Source organism: Mycteria americana, chromosome 2, assembly GCF_035582795.1.
Source record: "Mycteria americana isolate JAX WOST 10 ecotype Jacksonville Zoo and Gardens chromosome 2, USCA_MyAme_1.0, whole genome shotgun sequence".
NCBI lineage: Eukaryota > Metazoa > Chordata > Aves > Ciconiiformes > Ciconiidae > Mycteria > Mycteria americana.
The window spans coordinates 7,874,638-7,895,348 of NC_134366.1; the positions used below are offsets into that span (position 1 = coordinate 7,874,638).

At 44.5% G+C, this 20,711-nt stretch overlaps 1 protein-coding gene and 1 long non-coding RNA gene across 3 annotated transcripts in view; one reads left to right on the top strand and one right to left on the bottom strand.

The window, feature by feature from the left end:
• Window positions 1–4,043, top strand: part of LOC142405269 (uncharacterized) — a 38,333-nt gene extending 34,290 nt beyond the window's left edge. The window contains exon 3 of the long non-coding RNA XR_012774109.1: window positions 3,565–4,043. This is a non-coding gene — a long non-coding RNA (uncharacterized LOC142405269). The remainder of the gene's footprint in view (window positions 1–3,564) is intronic.
• Window positions 1–20,711, bottom strand: part of PRKAG2 (protein kinase AMP-activated non-catalytic subunit gamma 2) — a 229,291-nt gene that overhangs the window by 87,364 nt on the left and 121,216 nt on the right. The gene's annotated exons all lie outside the window — the stretch shown is intronic.

Consider the following 20,711-nt stretch of genomic DNA (forward strand, 5'->3'; position numbering starts at 1 on the left):
ACACGCTTAGCAAGCACGCCACATGTGCAACAGAGCCAGGAGCACTTGGGCCCATCCTACTTAAAGAAAGAGTTCATCCAGAAATGAATCCCTACTTTGTTAACAAAAGCCTAAAGGGAACTTTAAACACATACCTGGATAAATATCAGTCACATGAAATGAACAAACACTCACCCTGGGATATTGAATGATCCTATCATTTTGGAGGTCCCCTTAAACTCCATCATCTTGTTCTTCTTACCTGCCCATGAGTAAAATTCAAACTCATGGGAGGGGACTAAACTTCAGTGATGTCCATTGCATTGGAACAACCAACACCTGGTCCGATTTTATATCTCCATTGCCAAGTGTTTATACTGACCACACACATTGCTGATATTTCTGCGTCAACTACCTGACGCAAGGCTGGTCCGTGCCTTCCCATCCACATATGCTTCCTTGACTCCTGATCTACCTCCTTCTTCTGCAGATCAAGCACCTCCTCTCCTCTCTACCCTTCCTGCTAAAATGTTAAATGCTGCACTTCAGGTCCACTAGAGACTGATGCCATTCGAATAAGTTAGAGGAATTCCTCACACATTCCCTTTTTTTTGTTAGTTCACCTTCTGTTTGCAGGCTGATTTAAACCTTCCTCATCCACTTGCCTACTCACCAGCGCACCGGCAAGACCAGCCCCCAAAAGCATGCCGCAGGGTGGCTTCCTTTGCTGGGCTGCACAACAGGTTGCAGCTGATGCCTCCTCTCAACACCCAGCTCTGTGGTGCTGCAAGCTTCTGGCAGGAAGGAGCACAAGTGCCCTTCAGCAGAGCGTGCTTACATTTTTCCAAAGGGCCGGCCAGGCAATTTTCCTCTCCAGGAAATCCTTCCCCTCCCTTGTCACCCAACCCCAGCTTCACCCCACAGCCCATCCCAGGTCACTATTACAGCATGCCTCCGGCACATGACAGCAGTCACATTCCTGGCTTGTTTTACTCCTCAGAGCTGTCATCCTGCTATAAAGCGTATAAAAAACAGTAAGAGCCAAAAGGACTCAGCATGTTGAGAGTGAGTACCTAAACAGCAGACTCTTTGGAGCCGGGGACACCTTCATGCCAGAGATTTCCCTCACTCAGTGGGGAAAACTGATCTATTTAAGCAAATCTACCTTTGCCCTTTCATTCTGCCTTTCCTCCCCGTCATCCCAATTCTCATCCTTTTACAGGTGTCTCCCTAAGTCCCTGGAGACTTTGGTCCCATTCCTGCACACCAGCATCAGCTGTGGACAGGCAGTTCACACTGACACTCCAACTATCCTCATTTCACACTCAAGTTAATACTCTAAAGCAGAGTAGGGATTTCACAGCCATCGCTTCAGTCCTCAGACTCAGGAAGGCTGAGCCATGTCTGTTCACGTACCGGAGAGCTAAGTGACAAACCCAGAGGACTAGCACACTTTAAACTGCAGAAGCTAGGCAAATCCAGCAGCCATAAAAACCACGTAAGGTGAACAGAGTGCTTGGTGCTTTCATTGCATCAGGTGGAAGCTCAGTGCATCGCCAAGCAGTTATGTTTGCAGAGGACCTTCCTCCAAGTTTGCTACCTCTCTGACTAGGACAAGGCAATATCTGAAAGCCCAGACATCGGAGATGCGGACAAAGTCTATGATATGAACTTTATATAAACCACAAGTGCAAAAAGCAGAAACAACTCCGACTGGCTAACGTGCCAGAGGAGAAAAGCATGGACAGGTCTTAAATATCTGATCTCAGTATCTCCTTCCCTAGGTGGATCAGTAAGAAAGCTGCATCCATTACTAGAAGATCTGCATTAGAGAACAACTTGTGGGCAGTGATCTGACCGTCTGCCCTATTGGTTTTTGTAATTCTACAATGGTCAATGAAAGGACGTGTACAGAAGACACCTATGCTCTTTTATTTAAGGCTTTAACCCCTCAAGAATTTCTGTGAACACAGGGGCAGACATGGAGAGGGGCTTCAGAGGAGGCTGCAAGAAGGGAACCTGAGGGCAGGACCAGACCTCCTGGGGAAGGGATGGCTCCACCAGCCAGGACGAGATCGAGCAATTGGTGAGGCTGCTGCAACAGCCCTGGCAGAGCCGCTCTAATGCTGCTCTTCAACTCAGAGTAGATGATTTCTACAACCTCCACCCCACCGCCCTGTCCACGGACACGGCTGGAAACAGACAGGGTTCAGGGCTTCAAACCAGGAAGAAAGTACGTACAACCTAAAACCTTCTGAAGGGCAGGAGGCCTCTTCACAGGACAAGCGTGATCTCGGCAAGAGGAGCGGGTGCTTCCCCGCTAACCTGCCCAGCCCCCTGTGCCCCGTGTGATGCCCGGGCAGCCGAGCAGCGTGCTGGTTATGCAAGTACTGACTCAGATGTCACGGAGCAAAGCCAACACCGCAAAGGCCGCGGTGAACAACTGTCAAATGATAAAAGATTTCAGTCACTGCTGACTGAAGCTGGATTTAACCTAGCAGGGAAAGACTTTGTATCTCATTACCAACCTGCTGCGCCAGTCACTTCCCTCCCCAGCTGCACTATTTTGACCTCATTTCTGAAAATAAATTATGAGCTGTTTTCTCCTTGTAACAAGTAACTATTGCACTGGAAAGCTGGTTGTTTTCAGTTGTTAAAGCGAGGCAGTGCTGCAGGCTGTTCCTCGAAGCACAGGCAGCTCCGGACAGCAGCATCACTACCCCAGTCCCTGCATATCCCCTAGATACCCAGGACTCCCATTCAGAAAGCCATTTAGATTGAATCTGCCTCCACAAAAAGACCATGACAAGTTTTCGGGCACTTCTGCAAGTAGTAAACCACTATATATTACCCCAGTTTACCGAATGTCAGCGGAACTGTATTTGATGCTGAGAGTCATCTGCTGCTGCTCAACACAAAAGAATCAGTCAGATGGTGAAAGACCAGCTGGTTTTAAAGAGCCATCTAGATAAGGGTTTGTGGCTGATAGCTCATTAGCTGAGCCAGGTCTTGCAAAAACCAGTTGAGAAAGAGGACTGGTGTCTAGTCCTTCCAGTCCATATTCAGAGGACATAAGATGAGACTCTACTTGCCAAGAAAACCACATCCTTTGCTTTCCTGAGCCTCTATTTTTTCTGACAGCTGATTATGTTCCTGACACCTCCAGAAAAACAGAAGATGACACTGCAGAGACAGCATGAACATATGATCCTTAACTCCTACCAACCAAGAGCTTACAGATTGACTGCAAAGAACATCAGGAAGTTCTGCAATGTTCTCCTTTCAAGAGAGGACAGGAGAGTACTGAATAATGCTCAAGGCTCTCCAAATGGTTCTCGAAGATTTATCCTTACAGGCTCTTGTCACATCAGGGGGCTTCAGCAGTTCATTTGCACCACTCGTTCCATCACACTGTAAAGCTGTGGCCCCAAGAAGCTTTTTTTTTCCCCTCTTTTTTTTTTTTTTTAAACTATTGCATTGATTAAACAGATACACTCTGCCAAAGTTTCACCACTGTAAAAGCAATTCAATCACTGTTTTGTGGAAGGTAGCTGATATTTAGCTGACACTTTTTTCTTGATGCAGGATTGAACATGAAGCATCACCCTGAAGTTCTGTTGAACTTGAATGGGATCCAGCTTGGAACAACTCAGCTGTACCGGTGTTGGACCACGGTTGGTACAAGCTGAACACCAGCCCAGGCCAGCTGAGACCTCCGGACCATCACGTGGCTGGCCACTAGCCTTGCAGAGCTTATGTCGAAGGTATTCACACTATTTGGAGCCAAGTGTGGGATCTCTGACAGCGTTTGCCTTAGCCCTGTCAGTCCCAATGATGCAAAAGGAGTGCTCAGCCCTTTTCCAAGCACAGATTGTGCCAGGTTCTGCCACCCCACAAAGTCCTGGAGTTTGGGTGAAAGCAACTTCCTAGCACAGACTTGACACTTTACAGGGTTAAGACCAGCAAACACAGTTTCTGGAGAAGGCACTGACTTCCATTCAACTGTGGTAGCAGCAAGAGTCGTAGTAGGTTTAAACCAAGACGAGATGGGAGCTGGGTGTGCTGGTACCACTGGTACCGAGCAGGCAGAGCAGGAAGGTTGAGAGCTCAGGAGCTGGGGGGGGTGGCAGTTTCACCAAAATTACGATTATTTGTGTTACTCTCTGCTCTGAGTGCATTGCTTCATCTTGGTAAACAAAGCCGCAATGAAATTAAAGGGCTCTGACAGCAAATCAAAACTATTTAGTGTGAAGGAAAATAATCAAACCTGGATAGGGGGGCTTGGGCACAGCTGGCCGCAGGAGGAGCTGAGTGCTACAGAAACAGAAAGGATATCAACCGGAGCGGGCTTAGCCGCTAAAATGGCCAAGGTAAACAAGGCACAATCTGTGCTAGTCCCTCAGCAATATGCAATTAGAAAAAGGATCCCTGACGGACATAATTATGTAACTTTGTCATTGCTGAGACACAACGGCGCTAATCAATGACCTTGCTTCCCCGTGCCCCGTGTCCTACCAGTGGTGAAAGTGCTCCCGTCCACTGCACACCTGCATACTACGGCAGTGTGCAAGAAACAGGTAGAAATAAATCCATGCGGGAACAACAGAACACATTACTATGTTTTGTTTCATTGCTTTGATCTGTTACCTGAAATCAACCAAAATCCAAAAGAAAATATCCCAAACCTGTGCTTAAAAATATATATATCACATTGTTTTCATTCACATTGATAAATCCTTTTCCATTTTTCTCTTGATGTCTAGAGCTGGAGTTTTAATGACATTTTGCTTTGGCTCTGTTTTCAACTCCGCTGATGATAAATACGTGCCAGCAGCCGGCTGAAGCAACAGTTGCTGCAGATCCAGTGTCAGAGTGTGACAGACATGTGGACGGCTGCTGTAGATGGGGGACACGCAGCCGGGGACCCTGTGATTCCCGGTCACGTGCTGTAACGTGATCAAGGAAAACTGGCTCAGCCCTTTCACTCAGTCTCCTTCCTCTCCTTCCCTAAGGAGCTATCGGCTTTCCTCTCTCGTGCTTGGAGCCATTTGGTTTGGCTGATACTGGGGACTTACCTAAATTAAATTGAACCAAGACAGGAGAAATGTCTGCTGAACACAAGGAAACTCTCTGCCAGCAATATATATGAAGTGAAGGATGCAGGAAATGCCTCAATATTCATGGCCATCCATGGCCACTTCATTCCTCTTCTACTCAGCTCTGGGCTCTCCCAGGGACCTTTCAGGCTGATCTAAAATCTTTAGCCAAGAGCTTTCCCTGGCTCCCCAGAAGGCTTTCCTTCCCCTTTACTGAGCAATGATGCTGAGGAGGGCGAGGGTCCCCTTTCCTGCTGCTTGCAGGCTTTTTCTTTACTGTTCCCCCTCTTTCCGGAGCAGCGCTCTGCCCAGTTCTTCTCTTCCCCATCCCTCCTCCTCATCTTTCGATCCCTCCTCCAGCACCCAATGGACAGGAGCCAAATTCAGGACTAAGTTTGGAAATAATCATGCAATTGCACTGGCAGAAAACAAGTGTCTTTGATGACATCAGTAGCAAGAGACGGGAACCTTGCTGGGAGCCAGGTGCTGTCCTTGGGGGGATTTCATTCCCTCGTGAAGATTACAGGGCCAATCTGTGCTGAAATTGCTGACTTTGCTGTGTTCTCCTATATCCCCGTGGGGATTACAGGACTCTACTGACAAACCTCCTCCTTGCCCTCCTCTGCCGGGAGCGTCCCCGCACTCATGGTGCTTCTGCTCCCATCATTTGCTGGGGAAGAGGATGCAGGAGCACAGCGTGCTCTCACCATCGCCCTCCCTGCAACAGGCAGCATCACCTACGCGTGAGCTGGCCTTGCCAAAGCACGGGAAGGTCAGATGGCTCAAAAGCACAGAACCAGATTTCTGCAGATCCCGGGAGAATCAGCATCAAATACAAATAAGTCCATCCAGCTCTGCAGTAGTACCATGGACCAGCTCTATCATCCCAAAGTACTGAGCACTTTGCAGAAAAAAATAGCCAGAAAACCTCACGGTAGAGCTCTTCTACAGCAGATTATTAACCACTATACAGATCCCTTCCAGGCTGCAGTTTTCTTGTTCTGTGGAGAGAAAGTTATTTGCCCATACAACTGCCTTAAAACATGTGGCAATGCATGTTTTATCTCTTAAAAGTGATAATACATTTGCTCAGAACAACAGGCATTTTTAAAGACCAAAGCCAACATTTGGTGGTGGAGGTTTTGCTAAAGCAACATGGAGTCATGATTCAGCACTGAGAAATTCTTCCTAGGTAAGTTCTCCGGCCACAGAACTACTTAAATTTTCAGTTTAATGCAATAAGGTGTTTATACCTGTAGCATGCTGCATATCAATTGATCAAACTGCAACTTCAAAGGGGTCTCAAGTGCTTGGAAGCAGCAGTATGGTTAATTAATAATGTAAAACAAAACCCAACAAAGGCAAGACATCAGCGGTAGAGTATATGGGGCTCTGCAGAAATTAGCTTCCATTAGACTTAATCAGAGCAGCATCTCTCATTCCACTGAGAACACCGATGTCATTTATCCCTTGAGCTACACACTTGCTTTTGGAGTCAGACCCATTGTATCATTTACATCGAATATGTAGAGCATTATCCGCAATAAGATGTAGACCAAAATAACAACCTACACATCTCAGTTTATTAAACCGTGATTTATATGCTCCCAAGGGTTAAAAGTTGCTCTTCAAACAGGGGGCAGAAGCACAACCTAGTCCATTACCTTCCTTTTCTGAGAGGCCCCAGCAATGCCGTCAGCACATCCCCGTTCCTCGGCAGAGACATGCATTAATTCATGACTTTTCCTGGGCAGCCAGGGCTGGCCGAGTTCCCGCCGTGCCGAGCTGGAATGCGAAGCTGCCCCTTCCTGGCAGGCTGCTGGGGTCAACCTCTGCCATTGACTCAGCTGCCCCCGTTTGCACTTCGGTTGCTAATCGGACCCCTCTAACACCATGGAGATGACTCCTGCTCCTCTTCACAAGAGGACAACTTGCAGATAACGTGTAAAACAGAACCTAGCACAGAAATTCATGGGAAAAGCACATGCTTATCATGATGGTAGCACACGGGATGGCTCTAGTCTGTAATGTGGCTAATCATGGCTTTGGGGTTTTTTTTTTCCTAAAGACAAGCTTTCTCACTTTAGGGAGCTTTCAGATCTGATCTGCTTTCCATCTTCTATAAATTTCATCCCACGTGGATAATGAAACATTCTCATTTGATCCCCCCTTACTCCAAGTGGCAGCGTGGCTTCCCAGTTCTCCCGCACGAGCGTGAAGCTGCACAGGTCTGCACTGCAGACAGAAACAGATGGTCTGACTTTTATTGAAATGTCATGAAACCTTCTTCCTTACATTAGCATCTGTAAAACTTACACATTTCAAAAATAAATCATGTACGCTATTTTCATTTCCCCCTGCTCCAGTCCTACCCTCAGGGGATTTGTATGCCTTGCCTCTAATATAGACCTTATCCTTTCTGGCTGAGGATGCTGGGGTCCATCTCCACTTCTGTGAGGAGGCCTAAAAATCTCCCCAGCCATTCTGCTCAAGATGAGGGTGGGTTTTTCTGTGATTTCCAAACTGAGCTGCTGCCCTTGTTCAATACTTCTCCACAAAAATTCCCTCTGGGATTCACAGGGGGTCATTTATATGTTAATAAGACAATGCAACTAATCTGGGCTTGGATTCTTAGGCTGTGTGGATCTACTACACGCAGAAGGGAAGACCATTGTTTCTGAGTACTGTAGCTTCTGCTGGCCATAACACCACAGAGTGGCCAAGCTGACCTTGCTCCCAAATACCTTGTTTTGCTCAGGGTATGTTCAGATCCGCTGGCACAAACCCTGCATCTTGCACTCTGAGTACGGTATAGCAACACCAACAAGCCGTTCCTCATCTAGAATGTAAATACAACCCAGCATTTCAATAGCCGTGTTATTATAAGTGGCCTTGATACGGCCACAGCAGAGCTACCAAAACACTGGATTAGCCGTAGATGTTTTACAAGCCGATCCAATTAACTCATTCATGTATTGGCATCACACGCAGTTCAGCTACCTTGCTTGAATGTTGCACAGCCAAGAACGAGAGCCAATATTTTCAAAGTACCATGCCTAAAGCTATGCATGTGAAGTCAATGCAGTGCAGCTCTAGTAATGAAGCTAATTTCTGGTTTAGATGCTTGATTTTCCATTGATATGTCCCAGGATTAAACGAACAAAATTACATTGTCGCTACGTAGCTCTTTTAATGCATATGGTCCTACTGTAATGAACACAACATTTGCATATACATATTGTATTCAGCAGTAATACTGGTTTCAAATGCCAAAAAAAATCACCAGCTAAACCCTCAGAGTGTCATGGTATTTAAACCTATAAATGTGAGGGTTCCTATCTGCATTTTGTTCTTTGATACACTAAGTCTTCCCAATATTTCTCTGCACTCAGAAGGGGCTATAAAATTCCAAGGAAGAAAAAAAAAAAAGCACTTTTCTTTTTTCTTTTCCTTTCTTTTTTAAAGAAAGAAAATGAAAGCTTGTATAAAGTAACATGATTCCAGAAGCCAGGGACATTAGAGACTATGTATTCAATAAGCTGCAATAAATTTTGACTTGGCAAGTCTGATTCATAAATTGCTTTTGATTTCTTTTCTCATTTATACACGCGTATGAAAAAGAAATCTCAACTTACTCCTGATTTGTGCCTATTTCCAAAGCAAGAATCACACTTACGTTGTATGTAATATGATCATAAACCCAGTTACGATCATATGAGTTATGATCACAAAAATCACTGATCACAAATACCTGTAAAATGTTTAATTGACATAATGGTATAGGTGATAAAAAGGAGTGAAATTAAAGAGGATACCAGCTCCTCAAGCAAATAAGCTGATTCCTCTGATTCCAATTCCCTTTCTGTGAATGCTAGGGACATTTCTTACCTAACACACAGCAGTGATTTATGACTTCCGATGTGACGCTATGAATGTATATGAAGCCTCTTGAATTTTACAAAAAAGTATTGGGGAAATGTAAAATACACTATTACATCATCTTAGCAACACTGAAATATGTGCTCCACATCTTCAAAATGGATGGAACAAGTGGCAATAGGCTAATATGTTTAATCATTGTTGTTCATAAGTGAAGCTGTACTTCAGGAGAGGGGAGATAGTTTGTGACTGATTCCTTCTCCCATTTCACTCACAAGCAAAGGCCTTGATCTAATTCCCAACAAAAATCAATAGAGAGACTTCTAGTGAACCTTAGCTACACTTCAAATAAGTTAGCAACTTATTCTACGCGTCTGCTCATGCGGTCTCTGACTCAGAGTAACTCCTAAAGAAAGTTGTTCGTATCTGACTCGCACAGTCTTTGCCACTTTTACTCCCCAATATTTTAAAATTCGAAAGAACTTAAACTACTGTGTTCAGGGTTGGTTTTTTTTTTTCCCCCTCCTTAAGTATAGTTGGTCTTTTCCATGCATGCATTAGGTTTCTATAGCAATGGGTGTTGTTACCTAGGTTATGGCCAGGGATGGTATTTTCATTTGGCTGTGACATTTGATTAATTACCAGACTTACAGGCCAACTTCCAGCTGCCTGTACCTGTGTGTATTTGTACATGTGTACACATGGACATAAGCAAATTAGGGAAAAAAGCCCATCATAAATTAGCTTTTTAGAGCCCAGATTTGCAACCATTACGTGTAACAACCCAGGCTGGACGCCTTTCAGATGTCCTGTGAATAGAACTGTACTGCATCTTAGAAGAGTTAATTTGGGGGACTTTAATATAAAGCCATGTCCAAGAAAAAGAAGAAAACAAAATCATTCCTTCCGATGTCCAGTAAGGGGTATTAGAGAAACTGAAGTAGAAAGGCAGATCTAATGCCTACGATATTAAAAAAAAAAAAATCACCAGTGGAAACAGAAGCACTAATACACCAATACAGTGGAAAACAAGAAGACACAATTACAGTCCCACCAGCCAGTACAAAGAGTATTTGTGTGCGTTAGCGGAAGGACTATGGAATTCAACTTCGTAGGAAGTCAGCAAGAAGAATCCTATAAACAGTGGAAATACTTTTAAGTTCATATGATATTTATCTAATTGATTGCCACTACATATAATGGCACTGCTCTAAATCCTTACCACCAAATGCATAACAGAACGGGGCTGTGAAGGTGCCTCACTCATTTCACAGCCATGTTGCGATGCCTTTCCATGATTCCTTTATATTTGATTTTACATGCTCACACAATTCCCAAACTTGTCTCGATGCCATTTAATTAACTGAAATCACTCCTGCAGCCTGAGACTGAAAACTGGATGTTGTAATCCCTCTTCTTTAAATCAAGATTATTTCAAATGTGGGCAAACACGATGCCTGGTAGGTGTGCCTCTCTAAATATGTCAAAGAATAATCCGCGTGCATGTCCAATTGCCAAGCCACATGGCTTGGCAGCCTTGCTGTAGTGGGATAAATATTATGCCATTCAATAGCAAAGAGACACCTGAGCTTAGAGCAAGCCTGGGTGAAGCACCCTGAGGTTAAACCTCTGATTTTTACATTTCTTGCTCTATGCTGAGGACTTAGCACATACTTTCTTGCCATGGCCAAACCTGTGAGACACGGAGGCAAAAGGTCTCCATAAAACCTGGCAAATGCGTTTTGGGGAGGGCAGGCACAGAGAAGCTCTGCAAGGGACAACGGTGCCCTCCGCAGCAGCAAGGACAACGGCAGAGATGGGCTAAACCAGCCAAAGCATGGCTGAGGACCAGAGGGATGAGTTCAAACCTTCCCCTTCCCCAGCAAGAGCCTTGGGTGCTCCTGCTCCTGGGACAGAGGAGCAGCTTTGCCTCAGGAAATCTTTTTTTCCTTCTATCAACTTCATGGAGGCATCGGGTCCATGCTGGTGGGCTAGGCAACTGGAGCAGCCACAGATGCTCTTGCAAAGGGGCAAAGACAACCACAGCCACTGAAATGCTCACCATGGCCCTGGATCACCTCTGCTGCTGCTCCACAGCCCGCAGAGGGGATTCTCCCCTTTGCTCTCTCCAGATAGCCTGGGTGCAAGCCTGGTTTGCAAGTTATGAGGATCTGGACAGAGACTGATAATGTATTCTTAGATCTAAGTGGCTGCCAAAAAAACCCTCATGAAAATCAAGCAAAGCTGCTTGTGAGAGCAGTTGAAGACAAGCTAGTGTTTGTCAGACATCTAGAGATAACTGCCAGGCTCGAGTACTCCAAACAGTACCAACAATTTAACATTTAGTCATACAAAATGCTGAAACCCAGCCTGCCAGACTGACAAACCCTGTGTTTTTAACAAGGGTTGAAAGAAAGAAGGTTAAAGTAACTCTGCTGGTTTTAAACAGTGGAAACGTAGGAGAAAAAGTATGGTTTGATGCTTTCCAAGCAGGGAAGTAAATTCAGCTCCTGTTACATCTTCTGTGGGGGAAAAAAAAAGCGTTACAGCAATCCCAGGCAAATGTGATCCTGGAGTAAGAAATAGCCATACATTTCTGCCCTGAAGTCCTTCTGCTGATTGCCACCTCTGACTCATCTACCCCCACGCCCGTATTTCAATATTATCCCCTATAAAAAGTTGAATTCTGTAATGTTAGTAGGACAGATGCTTTGCTCCCTGTCCTGTCTGTATGGCAAGGTTTATGCAAAATAAAAGAGAAATCCTTAGAGCTGATAGAAGCAGTTATTGCTATGAACAGTCCCTCAGTGAGCTACTCACATGAGGAAGCATTTACAGTGTTTGAAAAGCCAAGCCCAGAAATTCTGCTGGGATTTTTAATACAACGAAAACCTACATTTACTTACAGCATTAATAACACACGGATAGAGAATAACTCACTGAAAAGCACAATGGGGCATATCATTAATTTGTGTATACCTGGTCTATCACCAGTAACTTGTGGACAGCAACATTGCTTAGACTAGTGTGCGTTACCAGTTAAAGCACCATTTCCTGAACACTTCTAAGATACCGTGCCTAATCTGGCATATGCCTAATCTGGCATAATCTAGGCCACACCTCGAATACTGTGTTCAGTTTTGGGCCCCTCACTACAAGAGAGACATTGAGGGGCTGGAGCGTGTCCAGAGAAGGGCAACGAAGCTGGTGAAGGGTCTGGAGCACAAGGCTGATGGGGAGCGGCTGAGGGAACTGGGGTTGTTTAGCCTGGAGAAAAGGAGGCTGAGGGGAGACCTCATCGCTCTCTACAACTGCCTGAAAGGAGGCTGTAGCGAGGTGAGTGTCCGTCACTTCTCCCAGGTAACAAGTGACAGGATGAGAGGAAATGGGCTCAAGTTGTGCCAGGGGAGGTTTAGATTGGATATTTGGAAACATTTCTACACCGAAAGCGTTGTCCAGCACTGGAACAGGCTGCCCAGGGAAGTGGTTGAGTCACCATCCCTGGATGTATTTAAAAGACCTGTAGATGTGGTGCTCGGGGACATGGTGTAGTGGTGGTCTTGGCAGTGTTAGGTTTATGGTTGGACTCGATGATCTTAAAGGTCTTTTCCAACCTATGCGATTCTGTGATATTATTTGGGTTTAAATCATATGACAACAGGAAAGCCTAATCGCATATATTTTGTATACAAAACAAAACCACAGGAGCTTGAAAGCCTACAAGTTTGTGATCCATAGCTCATGTCTTTCAGGTTCCCACCAGCGCTCAAGCATCATATGAGCTTGATCCAAATTGTCTCCGTTCCACTGCTTTTAGAAGAGTCACACTTGGCGCATGCCGAAGGAGGCAGAACAGGAAAGCAACCCAGAGGCCCCACCTGGAAACCTCTTCTATCAGGAGATGAAAGGCTGAAATGAAGGAAGCTGTATGTCAGCTAATGAGCACTGACAGGACCAGTTCAGATTTTTATAGGTGGATTAGATGGCGAGAACTCACCCATGTACCTTCCACAGCCCATTGAATCATTAGGATGAAATATAGGGAAATAGAAAGAAAAAAACCCAACCAAACAAGCCCAACGTTCAAAGTCTCTGCTCCTTTCTTTCCAGTTCTGGGAGCCTGACATTTCTTCCTCGTTTTCAGAAAAGTCTCAGAAACCTGTTTTCTGGGGGAGAAAACCTGTTCTTGTTTTTTTTGTTGGTGACACATTGCATTATTACTCGTGCTACCACCACCTCCTTTCTGGAAGCATCAGCACACCTTTAACTTTTGGACTCTAGGCTGTGCGTCCTGCCTCTCCCTCAGTGACTGCATTGGTAAAATAAAGTCCATGAGCTCCAGCGCAGCTGCCCCCACCTAAGGAAATACCTATGGCAGAGGACGCTGCGTTTCCAGACTCATTCCCAGAACTGCAGCATGATCCGAAACTCACTGGGGATGCAGCAAAGATTTACATGGGAGAGCAAATACCGACTCCTTTTCTGAAAGCCTTACAATGCATCGACCAGCATTTCATATTCACCTCAGATCAATGAATCTTCAAATCATCATCCTATATTAAAGTGCATCAGATAGTGACAGTTTAGATAATTAACTTCAGGAAGATTGGTGGTAAAGGTGAATATAGTGAGATTCTTGCAAAATGAGGATCTCCCTCCACATTTAGTGGTCTTACCAAACACAGCCTCGCAGTTGGGAGCTCTGACTTCCACGGGTTTTGCCAGCTGGGTAAACAGAGAGGTTAAGGCAAGAACTGTAAACTTGACCCGACACCCGAATCCATAGAATTAATTTCAATAATTGCCCAAGAGCCTTAGCTAAGGCACTGAGCACTCACTGGATTCACAGGTTGCTGAGGACACCCTGCACCACTGAAGACTGTTCTGGCACCTCCACAGGGCTTTAGGAAGGGAACTGCCAGCACCTGAATGGGAATATTTTTATCTGATTTATCCAAGATCACTCAGCAATCTCTGATCAAGGAACACAATCTAAACCCTTCATTTCCTCTCTCTCTTGTTCTAAGCAGCATACGCATTAACACCCCTATCTGATATGGCAATCCTAGTCACCTGAAATTCAGCAGCATACTTTCTCGAGCATCCTTTTAAACCTCAGAACAGAAAAAAATCTGGGCAAACAACATGCTGACAGCAATAAAGAGCATGTCCGTACCACAACCAAGAGATGTGAAACTGCAACCACATAGTCAGCAAGCCTGCCAGCACCTTGGGGTATTTATGCAGGTGGCTGGCTGAAAGCTCCCTGCCACAGGCTTACCTGATTTAACTAAATTAAAGCCTAGTCTGTACACCTGCAAGGTGGCTGTATGTGATCACAGCGTGTCAGAGACAGACACGCTCACACAATCTATCAGATTTCCTCCGAGTGGGCCACCTAAGCGAATGAAAAATGTGCTGGTTTCCTCTCTGTGTGCTCAGCAATATCTGCCGTCATTGTGAAATTAAGGATTATTCCATGTGTCTGTTTGGTTTTCCTAAAAACAAAATAGAATCTCACGTTTAAAGGGACACAGCGCCCACAAAAATCCCATTCTGCCTGAATTTGTCTGCTTGCTGTTACTCACCCCTCTCCATTTTGACACAACCAGAAGCTAGTATAGAGAAATGGGCTTTCTCAGTTTACTTATTCTGGACTTTCTTCCTGTTCCCCAAGTATAATCCTGCTGGTTTTCCCCTTTGCTTGCGTGGACTCACAAAGAGAAAGGGCTTTAAAGTGGGAAACACCCTCACAAAAATTACCTGGGAGATTTGAAACCACTACAGAACCAGAAACAGCTTTTCTGTCCCAAGTATCTAGACTCCAAGTTGTCCCTTTAATTGTGAAACACACAAAAATCAGTGCACCCAGCTGTCAAAGACGGGCGAGCGCAGTGGAATCACAGGGGTAGATGGGCTTTCTGCTACTGCTTTCCATCCTAGATACACGTCTCTACGAGGGAGCAGCAGTGGCTGTTCAAGTAGAGGTGGCCTTTATGAGGGTGAAAGAGGTGCGAGCTCATCTTGGAGTTAGTGATGTGCTCTCATTTAAGGGAGGCCTCATTATTTTTTGCCTTTATCTTTCTCGCAGACCCTAATTGCAGTTCTTCCACTCTGGTCCTCAAAATCTTTTCCTGAAACAGATGAGCAAAAAATAAATGCAATTTTCATAGCTACTGTCAATGAGGTTTTAACGGCAACAAGGAAAGCTCATTGAAATCCTGTCTGGCCAAAGCAAGGGCTGCCAGGTCCTCTTCCCTGCGTCCTCGCAGGGCAGCTGGAGGAAGATGTTGTGAGACACCAGAAGCTGGGCAGGGGTCAGAGTGTCCCCAGCAACTTCTCCAAGGTTTCAGATCGCTTACAGAGGCTGCACATGGGACTGTAGTTGTTAGGCTGCTTGGCCCGGGAAGACATCGGGCTCTCCAGTCCTCCCCTCTGAGCTCCTCAGACTGGCGCAAGGACTGTGGATAAGGCGTTAGCACTAAAAATGAGCCCTTTTCAGTAACAGATTGCGGAGAGACCCATACAGCCGAGAGCACAACACAGGGCAAAGCATTTGGGTGAGCATCTAGAACATCCAGATGTTTCAGTCTTTTCAAAATTATAAAAAATCTCTACTCTGAATATCCTGGATGAAGGTCTCAAAGAGACAATTGAGAAAAAGAGCCTAAGAATAAGGGACCCAACTGTGAATCCACTGGATTTGAATCTGTAATAGGTTGGCATTTATGGAGACAAGGAGCTGATCCTTCACATGCAAAATGTTTTACACACGAACTATTACCATGCAAGTCAGTTCCGCTGTTTATCTCATTCCTCTAACGTGTTCATGTCTATCTTCTAAAAAGCAGCATGGGCAGAAATAGTCATCAGTTTCTCAGCTGCTGATCAACGATGAGAAGTTCCCATATGCGCAACTGTTTCTGCACACAAGATGCAGTGCATGTATGAGGACGTGTGCATACACGCACCCATACCAGCTATGGCCATGCCAGATCACTGCTTTATGAATATGCAGAGACAGATACAAACAGCCTGGGGCTTGCACAAATTCCTAATGTGTTCAATGTTTCCAGGAAAGATCTGCACAGAAATGAAAATTTTCATCTAAATTCAACTCTGGATATCCCCAGTGAATTTTCTGGAGCTATAGGACAGCTGGATATGTATATATATGTTCCTCTTCCGTTTGCGTTCCCATGCTCATTCAAGGTGCTGAGCACCTGGGACCAGACCAACCACATGAACATAATCCCACTATGGTTAATAGGACCAAATAGGGCAGAGCATGTGATGTTGAAAAGCTGAAACCCATATAGTGTCTTTGGGAGATAAAAATAATCTGAACAAAGTAAATGAACCAAGATATTCTCCATTTAATGCTATAGTTAATCATTATCTGAAATAATGTCCTTTCCACAAATGGGTAAAGCTAAAAAGATTATTTACAAAAGCACATCATTATTAAAGATTTGGTAAATTAAAAAGAAGAACCTTCTAATTACAAAAATATTACCATTAGTATCTAAATCACTGTTCAGCAGGAAGTCAGTGTTTGTCCCTCTACCCTTCATAAAACTATTTCAATTGGAAAAATGAGCAAAGACCTCTGCAAGTGCACCTGCCCACATGAAACACATACTGATGGGAGACCTGAAGATAGTTACGTGGATAAAGACAACTGAGCACAAAACACTCTCTTTGGATATGCAGACAGAAAACTGACACTGATACAGTTGAAGGCATCCTAGAGCAAATCAGCCCCTGGGTTACTTGCTTTGTAACCCAAGTAGGAGATATAGTTTGTCTGGCCTACCCTCAAAAGTCTTCTCAAGCAACAAGTAGGGCAAATGAGTTATATGATGCAAACAAGCACAAGAAAAAGTGGGAGATCAGCAATGCTAACTTAAAACAGGAGCATTTGTTCCACATAAACTACGCTGTCGAAGGTGAGCCAGCCAGTAGAAATGTCCCCTTCATCTGAGCAGAGAAGTGCAATTTGAAATAGCAAATTTAAAATTTCAGTTCTGGCTTTGATACTGAATCCATCCTGGCTGAATTCCTTCATCTCTCTGTGGCTCAGGCTCATCATCTTCTGTGAAAAGGTGGAATGAAGACTGAACGCCCTGTTGCCATCCCAGACCATAGTACGTTATGGCAGATAGAGAAAATGGATCATAAAGACTCTTTAGAACTACTACAAAACCCCTCAATTGAAATATTTAGGCAAAATTTGTTTTGTATAAGTGACACTAAAAATGTTACATGTATATCCAATTAGTCTTTTTCAACCTCTCCTGCTATTAACAGCAGTCCTGCTGCAGTCCCCTGTGACATCCCCTTGTGACCATCTTACCCTATGGAAAATGGACTGTTTGTGCTCCTTGCCCTCTCTTGCAGAAGCTGTCTTCACTGCCACTGTTAGCCAGGATTTACTATATTTGATTTCTTCCCTGTGAATGAGAGCACAAAAAAGAAAAAAAGACCTGCTGGCTTGAGGAGCAGCAGCAGCACCCCTGTGATTGAGCTGCCCCCTCCCTGCTACAGTTTGAGTGTCAGCAGCAACCAGCTCCCCCCTGAGCAAAGCAGCTCAGCTTAAAACATCGCTTAATCCAAGTTAGAACCTCCCGTGTGCGAGTAGGAGACAGCTGGGGTGAAACTCAAGCTACCAGTGCAGTGAAGACAACTCTGATTTTCATCTGCTACAATAATTCCTCTTCTTGTAACGACCCATTTTCCTGAACAGCCTCTTCTGAGGGGTTTTAAAATTGCATCAGTCAGATTTCTTTTGTCAAGTCTTTTCTCAAGGTTCAAAAGAGGTCTAGGAGACTGAGGGCAAGGAGGGAATCAGTCTGCATCATCATATCACTTTCCTGCAAAATATTGCATCTGAATACAATTCAGCTATTTTTTTCTTACATCCTTCACAATGCCCGAGTAAGCAACACAGAGCTGAGACTTGTTACTTTTTCAGTGTATTACATTTGTCATCTCGTATTTCTGTTCACAAGAAGGCATCTCCTCAGTGTCTTTGATGAAGACTATTATTGCAAAGAACATAATCAGCTTCCCCTGCATCTTCTTGTCCTGAAACATTCCTTTTCCTGCTAGATAATGGAATAAATCCAAGATTTCCATTTGAGTTCCTGTTTCTAATCCATCAGCGAACAGTGTGTTCTCGTGTCTTAACTATGTGCTCTTCAAACTGTCTCCTAAATTGCAGGCGTTGAAGCTCCCTTCGTATTTCCTGTTCTTCAAGATGCCAGTTGAGCTGGGATGAGCTCTGACACCTGCCACTTAAACACAGCATTTAGTACAGTCTAAGCAGTGAGTAGGTCTGGTCTGGGATAACGAGCCTGAATTTTAGAAACCGAAAAAGGGATACAGACCTGTCCCATATGCCGTTAGACCTACAGATAGGATTTTTTTTCCATCTCCCTCTCTCAAGTTGTAGTCCTAAGAACTTAAACACCCAGCTGTTCACGGCAGGAGGGTCTATGCGTTGGGTCGTGTAACCCAACACGGGACAGGTCTGCTCCACTGCAGGTGAGCTGGCATTTAATCTAACTTTTAGTTATCTGAAACATTAAAACTGGCAGAACTTCTGCCAGGTCAATTTAGCTGATTAACAGCTTTTGGGAGGAGAATGCTCTTGATGAGCAATATCATTTTCCAAATATAGATAATTATTTTCCAGGAACGGCTTAAAACTATATACATTAAAGAATACTTTTGATAAGCTATGTCTGCCCTAGTGTGTATGTCAGGACAGCTCTTGTCACAAAAACCTTTAAAGCGAACAAGCTCTACATTTCAAGTCTCACCTATTTCTGCCTCATTTTCTCGCCACAGCAAGAAGGGGCACTGGGTATCGGCAGGGGCTGAACATGGGGACTGAACTGCAACACACCAGGGGCTTACCCATGCCTTTCTCCTCCAGGCAAGAAAGGCATGGTAGCCATACAGGGCTGCGATTAAATTTAGGATCAGACTTTGCTGAACTTGTCCTACTCATCACTTCTAACCTTGCTTTTATCTGCTCAGCACTTCACACCTTCCCTCTGCAACATCAGCCTTTTGCTTTCAGTCTCTCCTTATACCTTGATAACTGTGATGCTAATCAGAATATGGGAAGATAAGAGTCAAGGAGGATTTAGACAGAAAACCCTGAGGCTGGCCAGAAGAACAACTGGGCGACAGGCAGATTGCTCACATATCGAATTGATAACAGTTTATCGAGGCAGTATGAAGATCACAAAGTGAGGCTCCTTCTGTAGTTATTAGTTACTTTCACAACATCTTGATAGGATTCATCAATATTATCAGAATTCTACAGACAGGAAAATATGTTTTCTAATCCCAACTGTGGTCTCTTCATCATAAAACTGTGGGCCTACCTATACATCAGCGATTTTTTCCATGGCATATATACATCTATATGCCTCTATTATATGCCTCTATATCACCTCACATACTAACTGAATATAGCATAGCTGTCACCACCATACTGGAGCAGGTCTAACCAGGCATGGAGGCACCCTGGTGTGAACTGGCACGCTGTCGGGGAAGCGCTGCTCTGAGAGCAAGTTGCCCATGGGTATAACATATCGGGAAGGAAAAAAAAAACCCCAACAACTCATTTGCACATATAAGGTTTTTTTCCTCGGCTAGAGGAATGCAAATGCCATGCAGCCTTTACATTGTCTCCAACGGTTTGGCTGATTATCACATCTCTAATTCCAGTTCACACAATCCACACAGCACTTTCTTATTATGGATGTGCTGCTGACATGTACAAAGACTGATTAGATAGTTAGGCACAAGCCAAGGAAATAATAAATACACAACTCCACTTTTCAGAGAATTATTTTACTATAGGCTTTTGTGTGCACAGTTGAATTTGTCATCATAGTTTGATCTCTGCCCTTTCCTTGCAAAAAAATTTCCAGCTATTGAGTTACATCTTCCAGACAGATAAATCACATCATAATATTTTTCAGGTTTATCTTTTTCCCATCTGTTAGACAGTGAACTATTCTTGACTAGCCTCATTACAGCTCTTACAAAGCTATCTTCCTAATCCTATCAGTGGGCCAAGGAATGCTTTTCCCCTTATATGCACGTCCCACCTTGCCAATGTACCCATTCCTTGTAATCAATATAGGAGAAAACTACACCACAAAGGCCAAGCACGCTTCTTTTCAGGTAAGCAGCCACTTGGGTGGCCAAGAGAAGTCTCCTGGTGACATGCCAGAGGGGTCTGGCTACGAGTGGACAGTCTATGTAGGTAAGTGGATGGGTTGCAGAATAAGAGTAGCCTTCTCTTGGAGCGAGCTATACTGGTCAGGCCCCAGGGTGGCATCAGTGGTGGCCCTGTCCTGTCTAACACGTCACTTATGGGCTATGCTCAAAGGCAGCTTCATAATGCAGAGGTGCAGACTGAGCCCAGGCTATACACTGCAATAGTTAACCATGGGCTTCTACTGACCAACCTCAAAGAGGACTCAATAAAACTAGAAAAGATGCAAAAAAGGGCTGATAAGGTTGATCAAAGGTACGGAGTAACTCTTCAGCTTAGGAAAAGATGACTGCAGGGAAAAGATATGACAGAAGTCTATAAAATCAGGCGTGGGATGGAGATGGCAAACAGGCAAGGGAGCATCAGATGAAAGTAGCAGGTGGGAGGCTCAAAACAAATACAAGGAAATACTTCTGATATATCACATTCTTAAAGAGCAGAACAGGTGCTGTTGTAGG